The sequence below is a fragment of the Nicotiana sylvestris genome, chromosome 9, assembly GCF_000393655.2.
Source record: "Nicotiana sylvestris chromosome 9, ASM39365v2, whole genome shotgun sequence".
Taxonomy (NCBI): domain Eukaryota; kingdom Viridiplantae; phylum Streptophyta; class Magnoliopsida; order Solanales; family Solanaceae; genus Nicotiana; species Nicotiana sylvestris.
Window position 1 is genome coordinate 167,466,536 of NC_091065.1, and position 18,256 is coordinate 167,484,791.

Consider the following 18,256-nt stretch of genomic DNA (forward strand, 5'->3'; position numbering starts at 1 on the left):
TATTCTTCTTGGTAGTAATTATTGGTATCATCAATCTTTTGTTGAGTTAAACTAAAAAATATTTTATTTTTACCATAAAGTTAGCAATCAACCTTTTATTTTAGTTGATCAACATATTCATTTTTGCTAGCTAAGATAGCTCTTTAATTTCTATCATATAATTTGCACAAATTGTGTTTTAATCTAATGACGGATATATTTTCCTTATTAAATGCACTACTATTACCATTAGGTTGATAACTAAGTGTTCTGGAAGAACCAAATCATCTTTCATTGGATGCTCTTCTTAGGTTCTGACACGAAGTAAGAAGCCGCTGAATGTTGGATATGTATTTAAGGCCGAAAGTATAATTTTGGCAAGATAGCTTTTACACTTTCTGCTTTCGTCAATTTTATAACTACTTATAGTACTTGACAAAAATCACCTTTAAAACTATTACTTTTCCACCAAACAGTTCATTTATATCCAATGTATCTCTAAAACTCTAGGCAATTGTTTCAACCGTTTGACGCTTAGCCAAAAATGTTTCGTCCCATATTATCACTTTTGCTTTCCTTATAAATTTAGCACTATTTCTCTTTTTTGATATATTTGTGATAGTTATTTCAGTTATTTGAAGAGGTATATCAAAACCTAAAGTGAGTTGTACGACATAATAATAAAATTGTTGATGATACACTATTTGTTCTAATTGCTAACAATAGCATGCCTCCTGATATGACCATTTCAAGTAATGCATGACATATGAATATTATTTTGATTCCATCGGAGAAAACTATAAAGGATAATTCCGCTATACCAGAGTCAACTTTTTATAATATAGTCTTGAAATTAAGCTTATTCTTGTTCAGGATTTTGCTTTGATTGTGCTTTTTCAAACATTTGTATGGCCTTCTTAATATTATACTAATCTTTTTTACTCTGTGATCTAATTTTTTAATTTCTAATACTCTTTTTATGGAATAAATATATGTACCATAAGATTTTTTTTAACTTGAAAAATAATTTCTCATATGATGAATTAAAAAAATAATTTAGTTGGATTCTTTTGCTAAATAATTAATTAAAAAATTTGATTGTTTATTTTTAACATAAAAAATAATTTATTTATGTTGATTTAGATTCCTAATAGTTCATCTCATATTTGAATATATACCCGTAATTATAATTTATTCACCATAAATTTATTTTTAAAGAGTAAAAAGATCGATTTGACATTACACTTTTAGATCTTTATGTTTGCAAAATCATTAATGGTATGACTCTTACTAACATTTTTCTTTCTCTTTCTCACACATTTACAGTCTTAAAAATTTTCTTAGTTGTTCTTTAATAATTGGGTATATTTTTCAATATTACATAGAAGAATTAATAATAATAATAAAAAATATTATTTAAGTAGGAAAGTAGTTCAAATATAATATAATAATATATTATCGTGAGAGTTTTTTTCTCAATTTCAACGCTTTATGCAGTATGTTTAACATTACTTTTATTTATTTTTTGGTATTGGATATTATAGAGCGGTAATGTATTATCAATATGGAGGAAAAATATTAAATATTAAAAAAATTAACATAGAAGTTGTTGTAGTCCAAAAAATAAGTTATTACATTTATGTCTTTTTCCGTTGAGTTCTTCTGTTTAATATTTTAGGGCTATTTTGGTCTATTAATATTGTATTCGTGTTTTTATAATAATAAGAAGTATATCTTAAAAGTAATAGAATTACATGACTAAAAATATGTCCATATCCGGAAAGTAATTATACTAATAGGAAATCTAACGTGTTCCTAAAGGTATTAGGTTTACATGTTAACATGTAGTATTACATATCAATGTCCGAAACTAATAAGTCTTTTTAATACTTATTTTTCTATTTTTATATTATTACTATTGATAGCTTCAATTGAAAAAAAAAAAACCTACACCTAATAAATTGAAGGCCCGTTCTTGCTTTTAATTCTTATAGGAATCACTGAATTTGTTTTAAATTTTTATGGGAATCTACTTGAGTGGTTAAAAGTTAAAAAAAATTCCACGAAGTTTTAATTGAATTCAAAGTCTAAATTTTTGGAAAGTCATAAATATGACAATTCTATCCAACATATTCGAAAAATAATTCAATATTTGAAGGATAATACGATTCTTAAAGGTGATTATGTAGGATTCCTAACTTGTAGTATTATGTCCTAAAATTAATAGGATTACAAGGTTAATATCTAAAATTTCGATTATGTCCTTCATTGTGAGTTATTATGCTTAATATTAAAAGGTTATTTTTGTAAACCAACATTTTATTCATGCTTTTATAATATACTAGTTTCTATGTATGTGCATTGCACGTAAATTTTTAGTCGATTAAATATGAACAAAAAGCAAATTAAATTTATTAAAAATTATATATAAGAAAAAGAACTGTTTAGAGCAATTGACGTGAAAAAATTGATGCACTCATTGAAATATTAAAAACTTTGTTGTTACATAACATAATACTTGAATTTGAAATGATTGAATATCGTTTGAAGCCGTAAAAATGACCAAATTTAGTAAAGTCAGATAAAATTTGCGTTTAGAATGCATATATTTGCAATGTGGCCGTATATCACCTAACACTTTTGTCTTCTTTGTAAACGGTGTTTTCGATATTTAATCCCCTCTATTTTAGGTGATTTTAAAATCTATATATTAGGCAAAATTATAATATTAGTAGTCTAATTAGACAATCCTATTTAAAAGCCAGAAAAATTAGTCTTCTAATTTCATGTGGTACAGTTTCTTATGATCTCATTCAAAACATAATACCAAACTCAATTAGCCTGAACTGTCAACACATTCATATAAATTATTAATATCTTGTTATCCTTGAGTGATATGAGAAGAATTAACAACGACTTTTTGTTTGATTACCAAAGTCAAAGAAAAATTGAAACCCTACTATTGAATACACACAAAGATGATATCCAAAGAATACAAAACATTTTTCATTAAAACATAAAAAATCAACGTTAGAAACAGAACTACATCAAACGTGCCACTATTCTCAAAGAAAATAAAGGAGATCTCTGAAAAGTATCAACGTATCTAAACGAACACATAATTCTTCAAAATCACCAACATAACATACTATTAGTGCATTGAGAAAATACAAACAATTGAATTTAGGAGGAAAAAAATTAGATAACAAACTTGACCACTACCTTTAAAACTTTTAGTGAACATGTCAAACTTGAAAGATAAAAGCATGGCAAAGAGTACATGATTAAGCTAGGTGAAAATACTTATATGTATTTATCATAGTTAGATAACAAATTGAGGCCATAAATATAAATTAATGTAATGATTGTATGTCAGAAAACACTTATATTGTACTTATTATTTTAATGGATACAATAATTTACCTTAAACAATCAGTAGCAAGATGTATTATAAGTGGTGCAATAAACACACACAAAAGTGAAGGAGAAGAAGTACACAAGCATACCTCAAAAAGTTGATCACAGCTTGCAGATTGATATCCATCAATATAATAACCTAAAAATTAAAAATATACATTACTAAAAATTAATTTAAAAAAAAAAAAAGTGCAAGAAAACATTCCTACATTCTAAGACAAACAATGAAAAAATAGTAGAAACCACAAGGGATTTTTTGTTCCGAAATTTAGGAGTCATTGTTTTATTTATAAAATATGGGTGCAATGTGTTTCTAGTTAAAATCAAATTGTACATGCAAACCTTTTTTTTTTTGGTCAAATTGTACATGCAAACCTAAATGGTTTTCAAGTAGACTTAAATTACCAGATAATTAATGACACAAGCAGTTTTGGGCAGATGTCACGTGGGCTAGGGGAACTTTTCTGATATCCTATGCAATTCAAATTAACAATGTTTTAGTTGGGATCAAATTATTTATAAGAAAGGAGTCCTTAACTAAATTGAATTTAAAAAACCCATCCAAGTGCGTAGCTTTAGTATTTTTTTAGTTTGAATTCGAAGTCCTCAATATTAGGAGGACTTTTAAATATTACAATTTTATCCAATACGTTATTTGTTTTTTTGAAAGATAAAATTTAGCCTTTTAAGGTTATAATAGTCAATCAATATTTTGGGATATTTTGGTCGTTCAACATTTAGCCTGAAATATTCGTGCTTTTATATATATATATATATATATATATATATATATATATATATATATATATATATATATATATATATATATGTGTGGGTAGAATCATATATTTATATTTATAAAGAGAAAAGTCAATGATACACATATTTTGTCGCCTCCACTGCAAGATAAATATATGTGTAGTCGTGGACCAGCTATTAAAAATTCTTGACCAGAAAGAATAGGTAGTATTCTTAGAAATAGCAATGGAGACGATGGATCATATATATTAGGATTGAAAAGAAAAAGAGAAAAATAAACAGCAATGGCGGAGCCACTTTTGTTTAAGGGGTGTTAATTGGTATTCCTTTGAGTATATATATATATATATATATATATATATATATATATATATATATAGATAGATAGATAGATAGAATCCCCTTACATGTATTTTACATGGCTGACAGCATTTCAACAAGGACTAAACAACATCACGAATAAATTAAAAAAAGAGGGAAAGGTCAAAGTTACTCATGTATTATTTGATATTGATCAATTGTATCCGCTGTTATATTTTAATCGAATCTTACCTTTGAAAAGAAAAAAGAATTTGTAAAAAATACCAAAAATTTGTTGGGTTACCAAGACCATTAATTTTCTCTTGAATAAAATTAATTCTAAATATCTAAAATTAGAGAGGTTATTTTTTGCTTCGAAAAAACCAAACTCACAAAAAAGCCACAAACTTTTGAAGTTATAGATTTTAATTTTTTAAGAAAAATTTTCGAACATTTTTTCCCCCTTAAAATGGTCGCATGTCACCTCTTACAGGTCGAACTATACTTCTTTCGGGCTAATTAGTATCGCTAAAATTGGTAAACGATGGTTTTACCTCACTAATATTTAAAAAATGCATCACGACCTCACCATTTAGTATATATTGATCAACTGGTTGGTTAATTTCATTTTGAACTTTGTGCATCCTCTTGCTCCAAAAGTTCAAATACTTAAACTTTTCAGCCTATCAATATGCTGAAAAGTAGTGTATAAAATATGATCAGTTAAATTATCTCAAAATCGATCCCCACTGAGAATTTTGCCTAAAATGAACAACTATTTTTTTTAACGTGTCAAGGCTCTCCGTCTATAATTCTTTTTGTTATTAATACCCATATAGTGGCTGGTCACATGTCTGTGCCAAAAAGTAGTGGCTTCAAACCGAGTGAGCCGAACCCGAGTTCAATCCACTTGATTTTACATAGGTTTTCATTAATCTTTTTTTAAGGAAAAACTATGCAATATAATCGTTTAAGAAATAATAGCCGATAAAATATATATTTTTTGTATATTAATATATAATATATATTATATGTATTTTATATATTTGGCTAGTAAATATAATTATTTCTGATCAACCAGCCAAATATATAACTTGCCCTATCGGCATGTGCTTCTTAGAAACTTAATGAGTATTTCTTCAGCACCTCATCATTGTTTAGCTGTCCAGTGCAATATGAATAATGCAAAAGGCAGCTTGATCTCTACCAAAGAGACATAGTTAACAAGAAAAGGAGAGAAAGAAATGAGATAAGCATATGGATGCATGATTTTGTTTTGTTACCTTGGATTCCCTTCGTATCTTTCGAGAGGTCTTTTATTTGTTTTGACTTTTCAATATTGGACCTATTATGCAAAAAGCTTTCATCCCAAATGGCTATATGATGAGAGACAAATGGTTACTTTTTCCTGTCCCATATGCTTTTATCAACAATCCTCACCTGTCCACCAGATTGTTGTTAATTTTGGGAATCTGTTTTTCTCTCCACCCCTTATTAAATACTTTTTTTTTTTTGAAGTCAGAACCTTGAAGCCGTGGTAAACTTATTTCTATGTGATTTATAAATTATGAGTTTGAGCCGTGGAAGTGACCACTAATACTCACATTAGGGTAGACTATCTATATCACACCCCTTGGGTGCGATCCTTCCTAGAGCCTTGCATAAACGCAAAAATGCCTTATGCACCAAACTACTTTTTTTTTTTTGGATTAAATTCTTTCTTTTGTCTAGGTGGTTTGGTGATGGTTACTTATGCTGGTGGGCGTTTGTGATTTCTCGTTTTCTTGTTCTTTTTCTTTTTCATTTACTCCCACTCCTCTAAGGGAAACAAACACTATCCCAGTTTAATTTTTTTATAACTCAAATCTCCAACATATTGATTAGTAGTGAAGGTACTCTACCATTAAAGTAAGATGGAAACTAGGAGTCCATCAAGCAGTATAGAGAGACAGGTTTTCTATCTATTCCCACAGTAAATAAGCAGAAAGTAAAAGACACACAATATATATGTGAAAAATTACGTGCTCAAGGGATTAAAAATTATGACCTACCCTAGTTGGATTTCAACTTTACTAAATGGAGCAATCTTCATATTACAACCTATTGTAATCTAGGAATTAAACTCTTAATCTCTCACCCCTTACAATAACTATATTTCAAGCTCTTTGTAAAAACTCTATTACAAAGCAACACACTATGACCAACTTTAGTCAACACAACTAAACAACAATGGTTGAATATTGTACTACCAAAGCACTTCTCGAAAGTAGTATCAGAATACAAGTAAAGAACAAAAGACAAAGACATAACAAACTTAAGGACTTAAGACATCTTCAATTTTGGGATTTGGTCCTTGTGATTGTAGCAACTTTGTTCTTGATTGCACCCGGAGGATAGTGGCGGCTAGCACTTGCAAGAATGTGTATTTTAAGATTTGCAAGTGTTAGGTCAAACCATGTATCATATTTTATATATATGAGAGAGCATGTGAGAATAGATTGAGACAATACATCTTTTGGTTTGGCCTCTAACAGCAGCAGCTGTGCCGCTGCACTGCTGGCAGTCGATACAGTGAGATAGCTTTTACAACTGTAGGATTGACTGTATGACGGTTGAGGAGCTAATCACATCTGGTCCCTTTTCTGGTTCCTTGAGAACATCTGGTCCTCCGTCTCAATTATCTTCCCCATTTTGGAGTCATTGAAAAGAGTAACAAAATTAGCACAAGGAAAAAGAAGTTCAGCAATATTAACTCATGCCACTTATGTATACACAACATGAAAAATAACAAAAACACAAGATAGTAACATTGCACAAAACATATTGTAATTGCCCATAGAAAATAAAAATTAAATAAAGTGCAAAAATATCAGCAATACCAATATTATAGTTTTAAACGACCAAAATGCCAAAGTCATTAAACAAACAACATTAAAAGAGGATGATATGTGGATGTGATTGCAGAGGGATTAAGATAGGGATCACTGGGTAGGAGAAAAAGAATTAAGGAGCAAAGGTCTTGAAGAGCTTGTCCATTCTTTCATTCGCATTCCTGATCATATGCTCTTTCATGTCCTCGGCCCGTTTCCTCAACCTTTCATTCTCAGTTTTCAACCAAGAATTCTCCTATGCCAGGGGAGCATTGGAACCAGGTTCCGTGCTTTTCTGAGTCTATCTTGGACCTCAAGATAGCATTCTCAGCATGTAGACCCTAAATCTCTGCAGTTGTTGTCTCTTGAGACTCAATCGGATTAGAGATGGTTGAATTGTTTCCCACTCCTTTTTCTTCGGAACACATTCACATTCTTCTAATGTGCTCATGGTAAACATCTGTTTCCTGGTCCCCACAATTACTTTCCCCAACGGGACATTAAAGTGCTCAAAAACTCATATGGGGAGAACCCATACGGAAGACCATGCTTGCCATCCCTAATGTTTTCCACTTTCATTATATGCTCAATCGTGAGTCCGGGAAGGCTGATAGATGTGTAGGAAGCCAGTGCCTCAATGAGAACCAGGTCAGCTATGGAAGCAATGGATCTCCTCTTAGACCGAGTCAACAACACTTTGTTCACCATTTCGAACATAAGATTATATTCTGGCTTAACTTTTTCTTTATACCCCAGTTCTCCTAATAAAGTGTCCTCCCTTTTCATAATCAGCTTCTTGAAAGTAGAGGATGCAGTTCCCTTAACTGTTCCCAGCCCATTTTTGGGCACTCCAAGGATTCCCCCAAGTGTTGCTTCATCCAGGACAAACTCCTTCCTATTAACATTCAAGCACAACGTATCCTTATCCACAATAGATAGACCAACATAGAAACTCCTCACCTCATCCTCATACACCTTTGGACTTGGGAGTGTAAAGAGATGACTCCACTTTTGAAACTCTACAATATCTACAAGCTCCTTTTTTCTGTCTGCTCAGCAATTGCAGGGTCAAAGACTAAACCTAGCAACACCGTTTGAGTTTTGAGAGTTACCTTTCTCTCCAACTCTGACAACTCCACCTTTGGCCTTTTAGAGGAAACACGTTCATCGCTTTTACTCACTTTCTCTTTCTAAGGGGCCTTTTCTCCCCTTTTTCCTTCTCCACATCCTCATCTTCTTCACTCGGAATCTCCTTCTCATGCACTTTTCCCTTTCCCTTAACAACAACACTCTTATTGGAATTCTTTTTTACAAGAAGCGGTGCTTCCTTCCAAGCCTCCTCATCATCAATGTCCATCACATTTATAGGTGGCACTTCCTCCTTATCCACCAACCTACTCTTCACTAGACTTTTTTTTCTTCTTCTCTTTCTTGCCTTTAATGCACTATCAAGTACAACTTTTCTCTGCTGCCTTATAGTGGGGGATTGTAAGCAACATTTTTCTTTCTCTGGGAACAAGCCCTTGCAGCTATAAAGCTCAACACAACATTATCGTCAAAATCAACATCATCAGTTTCATGAGAATGACTGGCAGAACCAAGTTCCATCTTAGGATACACAACTTCCAGAGGGACAGGAATGAGGGACATGAACTAGGGCATTTTAGTACTATCTAGGTTAGGCCTCGAGGAATCTGGTGTCTCATCCCATGTGGGAGTAGTTCTTAGTACAAACGACTCAAACTCTACCTGGGTAGGGGATGAGGTCCCTCAGTTGGTTCCCCTATTTTACGCTGAGTCATCAGTTCCCCCTGGCTCACAGTTCCCCTGACTCTAAAGTTTCCCCTGATTCCTTCAGAACTACCACTCACCCTTAATGCTTCAACCAAACCAGCCATAATATCAGCTTTACTTTCAAGAATATTCGGCCGACCATGTTCCTTCTCACATAAATTTCCCTCAAACGCCACATATGTGTCTTCTATCCCTTTATCAGTAGGAAGAAAAGGAAGATTACCTGATTTTGTAGGGTTCTCTTGAACATCTCCCTCAATAGCCTTAGTGCCATCTCCCTTCAGATGCTTGCATTTCCAAAGCAGCACCAAAAATCACTTGTTCCTCCAACCTTACTTCCTTAGCCGCAACAGTTTGACTAGTCAATTCGGTACCATCATCTTCATCTACAATTTACTTTGTGTTTTGAAGAAATAGAAACACTGTCACTGTTTGCTCAAAGTCAAGCTTGTCAGTTGGAACAAAAGGAGAGGGTAATGATACAAACTTTTTAAGGCTTTGATTTTTCCGGCTTCGTTGAGGACCAAAAATAGAGAGTTTAGAGGGAGTGGCAGTAGGGTTGGTTTCTGTAAAAAAAAATAAGGCTTTTGTGGGTGAATTGATAGGCTCAGATTCTGATGGGGATAGTACTTTAGAAGGTGATAGGATTGTCTTTTCTTCTGACATATTTGGAGATTTGGATTCTTGTTGAGGCATGGTTGAGTTTTGCTAGGAAGATATGAGGAGAAGAGTTTGGAAGGGGGGAAAGAGAAAGAGAGAGAGAGAGAGAGAGGAAATTTTCTGAGTTTAAGTGAAGAGAGAGGCAACATGTTAGGCTTATAAAGAATAAAGGGGACTGGTTACAATTGGGTGTGAGAGAAACTGGGGCAACAGGTTGGTTCAAAAAGATGTAACGTTTTGGACTTCAAAAATTAGGAGAGAGGCGGGAATAAAATAATAACATAGCACTCCAGCAGCTTAAAAAGAATATAAGCATTGAAGAGACTAGTAACATGAGTCACATGAACCAGGTTCCTTAATGTTTTTTGAAAATGTAAGCAAAAGCTTCTAGATGTGCAATGTCACTCTTACTTGTTTTATCTTGAGAGTGACATGTGTGTATACCTGTAACAATATAGATTTAAGTTAGATGTCGCCAAAAATTACTTTTTTAGCATTGTACCTATCCTTATTAACATAGCCATACATTAGAGAACTGGTCCTTAGTTGAGCTTGATCAAGCCCAAGTCCAGACAATTTCTTTCAAAGTGTTCCCTACTCAGTGCCTTGGTAAAGATATCTGCTACTTGGTCCTTCGTCTTGCAGAACTTTATACAAATTAGACTTTTTTCTACATTGTCTATCTAGAAATAATGTCTCACATCAATATGCTTTGTCCTTTGTGCTGCACCGGGTTGCTTTCCATGTTAAGAGCACTTATATTATCGCACAATAAGGGAACACAATCAGTAAATACACCAAAATACTCAAGCTATTGCTTGATCCATAACAGTTGTGCATAACAAGAAGCAGCAGTCACATACTCAGCTTCAGCAGTAGAAAGAGCCACAAAGTTTTGTTTCTTTGTACCCTATGATATCAAGCATGACCCTAGAAAATATGTCATTTCAAATGTACTCTTTCTATCCACCAGATATCCAACATAATCAACATTAGCATATCCACTCAAGTCAAAATTATCTCCTGAGGGATAGAAGAGGACCAAGTCCTTTCGATTCCTTGAGATACCTCAGAATTATTTTGGCAGCCTTCAAATGATATTCTTTGGGCTTGACTGGAACCTAGCACACAACCCAATACTAAAGATAATATCATGTCTGCTACCAGTCAAGTACAAAAAAGATCCAATGATATCCCCATACATAGTTTCATTGACAGAAGAACCGGGTTCTGCTATGTCTAATCGAGTAACAGTGGAAATATGTATATCAATGGTCTTAGAATTTTTAATCTCAAATCTTTTCAGCAGCTCCTTGATTTACTTCCGTTGACTGATTATGGTTCCCTTTGAGGTTTGCTTCACTTGCAACACAAGGAAGAAATTTAGCTCACCTATCACACTCATCTCGAATTCACTTCCCATGAGCTTTGCAAACTCCTCACAAAGAGAATCATTTGTTTCACCAAAGATGATATCATCAATATAGACTTGCACAATCAACATGTTTCTACCTCTTTTCTTCAGAAATAAAGTATTGTCAATTTACCCTTTAGTAAAGCCATTTTCAAGAATAAATTTTGACAATTTCTCATACCATGCTCGAGTGACTTGCTTCAAATCATATAGAGCCTGGCCAAGCTTGAATACATGCTCAGGATGCTCATGACTTTCAAAGCCAGGAGGTTGCTTGACAAATACTTCCTCCTTCAGATATCCATTTAGAAAGACACTTTTAGCATATATTTGGAATAATGTGAATTCCATATGAGATGCAAAAGCAATAAGAATCCTGATTGCTTCTAAGAAACATGAGCAAAGGTCTTATCATAGTCGATCACTTTTGTTAGGTTGTATCACTGAACCAACAGACATGCTTTATTTCTTATTGTGTTTCTAAATTCATCAAGCTTGTTCCTGAACATCCACCTGGTTCCAATCACTGTTCTCTGTGAAGGTCAAGGGACCAGGTGCCACATTTTGTTTCTCTCAAACTGATGTAGTTCTTCTTGCATAATAGCTATCTAGTCAGCATCTTTCAATGCTTCTTTGATATTTTTAGGCTCGATTTTAGATAGGACGGCTGAGAAAACATGTTCCTTGCCTTAGATCTAGTTTGAATACTAGAATCTAATAGTGTGATCATATTTTGAAGGGGATGCGAGCTCTTGTGCTTCCAGTTAGATACTTGAACTTAAAGATTTGAAGCACCAGGTTCCTCCATATTTGAACCATCATTGACATCAACAGAAGTATGACTTCCACTCTTTTGTCCTGTATCAAGAGTACCTGATGTAAGCACGTGATTTTTGCCCAATATGAGAATTACTCCCAAAAATTCAAAAATAAAATGATTTTTCTTTGGTGTGCAATTTTGTGATATTTTGAATAATTATTTATATTTGTCTGTGCGTTGTTTATTTGCTAAATTAATAAAAATACAAAAAATGTCGCATTTTTGCATGTAGGATTTAATTCTACAATTGTTAGTAATTAAATTTGTTTTACAAAAATTAAAATTACAAAAATAGGCATCGTTTGCATTTTTAGCATTTAATGTCCAAATATACAATTTTATGCTTAATTATTACTTAATTGTGCGTTAATTGTTATTGGGAGTTAATTTGCGCTTTTATAACTTAATTTAGTTCTTAATAATAGTTTAAGTATTTTTATAATTTAGTTTTAGAAAAATAAAAGAAGAAAAGAGAGCGAAAATATAAAGAAAGTCGGAATTGGGCCTCTTCTTCAATTTCAAGCCACAGGTCTGTAATAAATCAGTTCGGCAAAACAGGTTAATTCACTAGCTATGAAGGCTTCAAGATTGTAGGTTGATCATGAACAAGTAGCTAAATTTAGTTAAAACATGAATTTAAATTAAACATCGTAAATTAGGCATTAAGGCATGACTTGAGCTTAAGCAAGATTAGAAGAACGTTTAAGTCTAATAAACTTTCTAATAAGCTTTAGTAATTATGGTTAAATCTAGTTTCAAATGATTGTGAATAATTAATCTCAATAATATTTTTTTTTAAAAAAAATTAACAATGCTGAGTTTTAATCTAGCTATATTTGTTTATTTTGAATATTAGTTGTTGAATTTTTATTTTATTTATAATTTCGAAATTAAGAGTAAAATTCCTTTTCCTTGTCGTCAACACAGCCGGACGACCACCAGTTTTCGTCGACGTCCAGCTCCACAGTCGACGACCAGAAGCTCCAACGAACTCCATCTTCTCCGACCACCCATGGTTGCGCTTGCTGCGGCATTACGGCGTTGCCGAGCAGCTATTGCTGCGTCTTTTCTCTTCGTGCTGCTGCTTCACGCTGCTTCTTCTTCAGCCATATCACTGCTGCTTCCTTCCAGCTGCGTCGATCAGCCTGCTGCTGCCTTCTGCTTGTGACGGGCTGCCATTATTTCATTTTTAAACGATGCCAAACGACCACCTTCTTTGGTCGTCCGTTCGTGGTCGTCTTCGGCGTCGTCGACTGTGGAGCTGGACGTCGACGAAAACTGGTGGTCGTCCGGCTGTGTTGACGACAAGGAACGCAGCAGCAGTGGTGGAGCGACGTTTGGTCGGGGAAGATAAAGCAAAAGCAATGTCCGCCATGGACGAGCTTGATGAAGAAGATGAGACAGCAGCCATGGCTGCTCGGAGGCGACGACTAGGTGTGTATGTGTGTGCGTGGTGAAGGCATGAGAGAGGGGCATCCATGGTTGGAAGGTTGAGCTTTGGGGAAGATGAAGAGAAAGGAGGGGGGGGATTAGTTAGTATAGTTTTAGGGTTTTTTATTTTTTGTTTTGTAAAAAATAAAAAAATGAAAATGAAGAGGGGGAGTTGGATTGTTGGTACTGGACTGGGTCGACCCGGTTTGATATAAAATATTTGAACACAAGAAAAAGAGAAGAAAAGATACACAGACAGAGATAGACAGAAAAAAACGGGAGAGAGAAACAAATCTGAAAATAAGAGAGAGAAAAGGGCTGAACATTTAAGAGATAGAAAATTCCGAAAAATATTTAAGCTTTCAAAAAAAAAAAACTAAAAAAATATTCTGCTTTCTTTTGTTGTTTGAAATCAGAATTAATTGTTGTTTCATAAAAGCGGGAAGTTTTTTTTTTTTTTTTGGGATTACTACTCCACCGGTCTATTATTGGGTTGTTACTGTTGCTGGGCTATTGTTGCTGTGTTGTACTGATTTTACTGCTGCTGCTGATTCTCATATTCATTTTCTTTTGCTTCCAATATCAGGTACACAACTGAAAAGCTGGTTATTGTAATCCGAAATATGAAGCATGAATACATATGAAGAATGAAAATTTGAAGTTTTAATTTCGTTTTTTTTTGTTCCTTTTGTTGATTGTATTTAAGCTATTTCATGAATTACTAAATAATAGCTGGAATAAGAAAATAATATCATAAGTTAGTCTGTAATAAATCAGTTCGGCAAAACAGGTTAATTCACTAGTTATGAAGGCTTCAAGATTATAGGTTGATCATGAACAAGTAGCTAAATTTAGCTAAAACACGAATTTAAATTAAACATCGTAAATTAGGCATTAAGGCCATGACTTGAGCTTAAGCAAGATTAGAAGAACGTTTAAGTCTAATAAACTTTCTAATAAGCTTTAGTAATTATGGTTAAATCTAGTTTCAAATGATTGTGAATAATTAATCTCAATAATATTTTTTTTAAAAAAATAACAATGCTGAGTTTTAATCTAGCTATATTTGTTTATTTTGAATATTAGTTGTTGAATTTTTATTTTATTTATAATTTCGAAATTAAGAGTAAAATTCCTTTTTCATCAATATTTGTATTAATCAAGCAATTAGCATGTCATGTTTTCTTAAAATAATAAAAGCTAGTAATTAATTAGGATTTTCTTTCTTTATTTTAGAGACTAATTTTTATAGAAAAAATGTAGTCGCTTTAAGATTTGTCCATTTAAAATAAATGAGATGAGCCTCGCTTAATGGAATGTATAGATTTCGGGGCCCTCAATAAATGTACAGTTAATTGCTTAGAATTAGGGAGGAGCCGTTTTAGCAAATTTCACGGCCCTACCCAAAATAATGACACGCTAGTCGCTCTAGGCGCGTATTTAATAATGTTATTTCCTTAAATACGGGTGTGCATTTATGTAACCCAAATCTAAATCTCAACGGAGTCGAAATGTGTCGATAACCACGGGTGCATTGATTGCGACGTGATTTGAAATACGTTTTCACAATGTTGCAATTTTTCGTAAAATAATAACAATAAATAAAAAGAATAATAAAAGCGGCTAAAAAGATAAAATTTGTACATAAGTTCATATTTGTATAAAATCAGATAATCAAGCCGAATATAACAGTTGAGCGACCGTGCTAGAATCACGGAACTCGGGAATGCCTAACACCTTTTCCCGGGTTAACAGAATTCCTTATCCGGATTTCTGGTGCGCAGACTGTTAAACAGAGTCATTCTTTTCCTCGATTCAGGATTAAAATTGGTGACGTGGGACACCCTAAATCTCCCAAGTGGCGACTCTGAAATAACTAAATAAATTCCGTTTCGATTGTCCTTTAATTGGAAAAAACTCCCTACGACCCCCGCGGGGGCGGAAAAAGGAGGTGTGATAGCTCTGTCTCCCATTTTTGTTTGGCGACTCTGAAATAAAGAAATAAATCCCGTTTCGACTGTCCTTTAACTGGAAAAAACTCCTGTACCCCCGCGAGGGCGGAAAAAGGAGGTGTGACACCTGATACAATATTAACAACCCTATGTTCAGCTTCAGTTGAGGTAATAGAGGGACCATGTTCCTCTGTACCTTCTGGAGATTCTACTACATCTTCTTCATCTTTCTACTTGACTTGACTCATCAAATTAGTCTTCACTAGAAATATCTACAGCTTCACTAGAAAATTTTGAAAATTCTCCATCTTCATCTTTCTTGTTATGTGACTCTTCCCCATTTGATTCATGGGATTCATCAAAGATCACATGCACACTTTCTTCGACACATTGGATTCTTTTGTTTAGACTTTGTATGCCTCGCTTTCAGATGAGTAACCAAGAAAAAATCTCCCATCACTTTTTGCATCAATTTTTTCCAAAGCCTCCTTACCATTATTAAGAATGAAATATTTGTATCCAAAGGCTCGCAGGCAAGTCAACTTAGGTTTTCTCCCATTGAGCAGTGGGAGTATTCTCAAGCAGGGACCTGATCATGCACCTTTTAATCAAGTAACATGCAGTGTTGGCTGCTTCAGCCCAAAAAATTTTAGGCACACCACTGTCGATCAATATTATTCTAGTCATATCTTCAAGAGTCCCATTTTTCCTCTCTACAACACCATTTTGCTGAGGTGTTCTGGGAGTAGAAAAATTGTGACTTATACCATTTTCAGCACAAAATTCATCGAACCTGGTATTGTTAAATTTAGTGCCATGATTGGATCTGATATTCACAATGTAATTTTCTAGTTTCACCTGAATCTGCTTCACAAATGCAATGAACGTTGGAAATGTTTCATCCTTGGTCCATAGAAACAATGTCCAAGTGAATATAAAATAGTCATTAACAATCACAAAGATGTACTTCTTTCCTCCTCTACTTGGAATCCTTATAAGTCCACAAAGATCCATATGAAGAAGATCAAGTGGCATTAAGGTGCTCACTTCTTTCTTTGGTTTAAAAGAAGACCTGACCTGCTTCTTTTCTACACAAGCATCACACACCTTGTGATCCTTGAACTTTGACTTTGGTAGCCACGAACCAGGTCCTTCTTAACCAACTTCTTCAGCAGAGAAAAACTTATATGCCTCAGTCGTCTGTGCCATAAATTAGCATCATCATCAATGGTACTTAGGCAGGTTAAATCACCATCATTTAGTGAATCAAAATCTACAACATAAGTGTTCTTAAACCTTTTGTCTATCAACACTACTTCACCAGATTTGAGATCGGTGACAATGCAAGATTTGGACAAGAACTTCACTTTATTTCCTTTATCACAGATTTGAGACACACTCTACAAGCTATATTTCAAGCCATTCACATAGTACACATTCTCAATTGCATGGGAGAGTGTTTTATCAATTTTGCCAACACCAAGAATATATATCCATTCTTATCATTTTCAAAGGATATACTCCCACCTTGGAAGGTCTTGAGTGAGAGAAAATCATCCATTCTTCCAGTTATATGCTTCGAGTAGCCACTATCTATATACCATTTTTTTACTACCTCCTCTCACTCCATCCTGCAGATAAAATTACTGGTTAGACTTAGGAACTCAAGCTAGCTTAGATCTCTTATAATGATAGAACATGTGAATCAAACTTCTTTTAGCCCATGTAAGCAGCACATACTTTCTTTTCATAGAACCAGGTTCCTCAATAGTAGGTTTCTTTTCAACAATTTTTTTGTTTTTCTGCAGAGATTGAATTTTATCTTTACATGAATCCTTGTAATGGCTAGTCTGATCATAATGAGTGCACAACCAAATATTAGCCATAATTACGTACTTGTTATGGTAATTATAAGGGGTTTTGGACTTTTGGAACCCTATTCTTTGATTGCCTCCACCATTACTCTTATACACAGATGTTATTATATAAGAGGACCATGTCTAGTTGAGTGACTTATCAAGATCATTTAAACCCTTTTTAGATCCTCCTAAAGTTGTCTATTCTTTTCTAGCTCAACAACAAGATCTGTTTTGATTTTCTTAAGCTCGCTCTCAAGCTCAAGTTGCACCTCACTAGCCACTTCTTTTTCCTTAAGGGTGTCCGTCCATTTTTTTCATTTGGTTTTTCAACAAGGTATTTTCTCTAGTTACTTCTTCCATTTGTTCCTTTAAATATACAATGAAAACTACCATATCATTCCTCTATTGTTCTACATCACCAATTTCTTCAGTTAAAGCATTTTTCTCATTAATTGGTTATGATGGGCATCAATCAATACATTTTCTAATGGCATCAATTTCTTTTGAGAGTAAGTTTTCAAGTTTCTTTGAACATCAAGAAAATTTACCTCATCTTCCTCCTTATCCTTATCATCATCAGATTTAGCCATGAGTACAAAGATTGGTTCATATTCTAAGGATTCATTGTCAACAGCCATCATGAATGTATATTCTTGGTCATCTTCACCTTCAGATTCACTAGAGGGATCTTCTTAGGTAGTCAAGGCTTGCTTCCCCATGTTGTCAGCAACATCTCTTCTTTTGAACCTCCTGTCAGAGACCGGGTTCCTCTTGGTCGCCTTATCAATGTTGTTTTCGTAGTGATCCTGCTTGTGAAAATGATAGTCTTTAATAAAGTATCCAGGCTTTCCACACTTATGACAACAATCATTTCCTTTGGAGTTCTTGCTTGAACTTCCACTCTTCAGAATTCCACTATTTATTCAAACCATCTTTTAGAATCTTCTACGCATGTCGGGTTTATAACTGCTTGAGTTGTTGTTGGCAGCCTTTAGAACCAG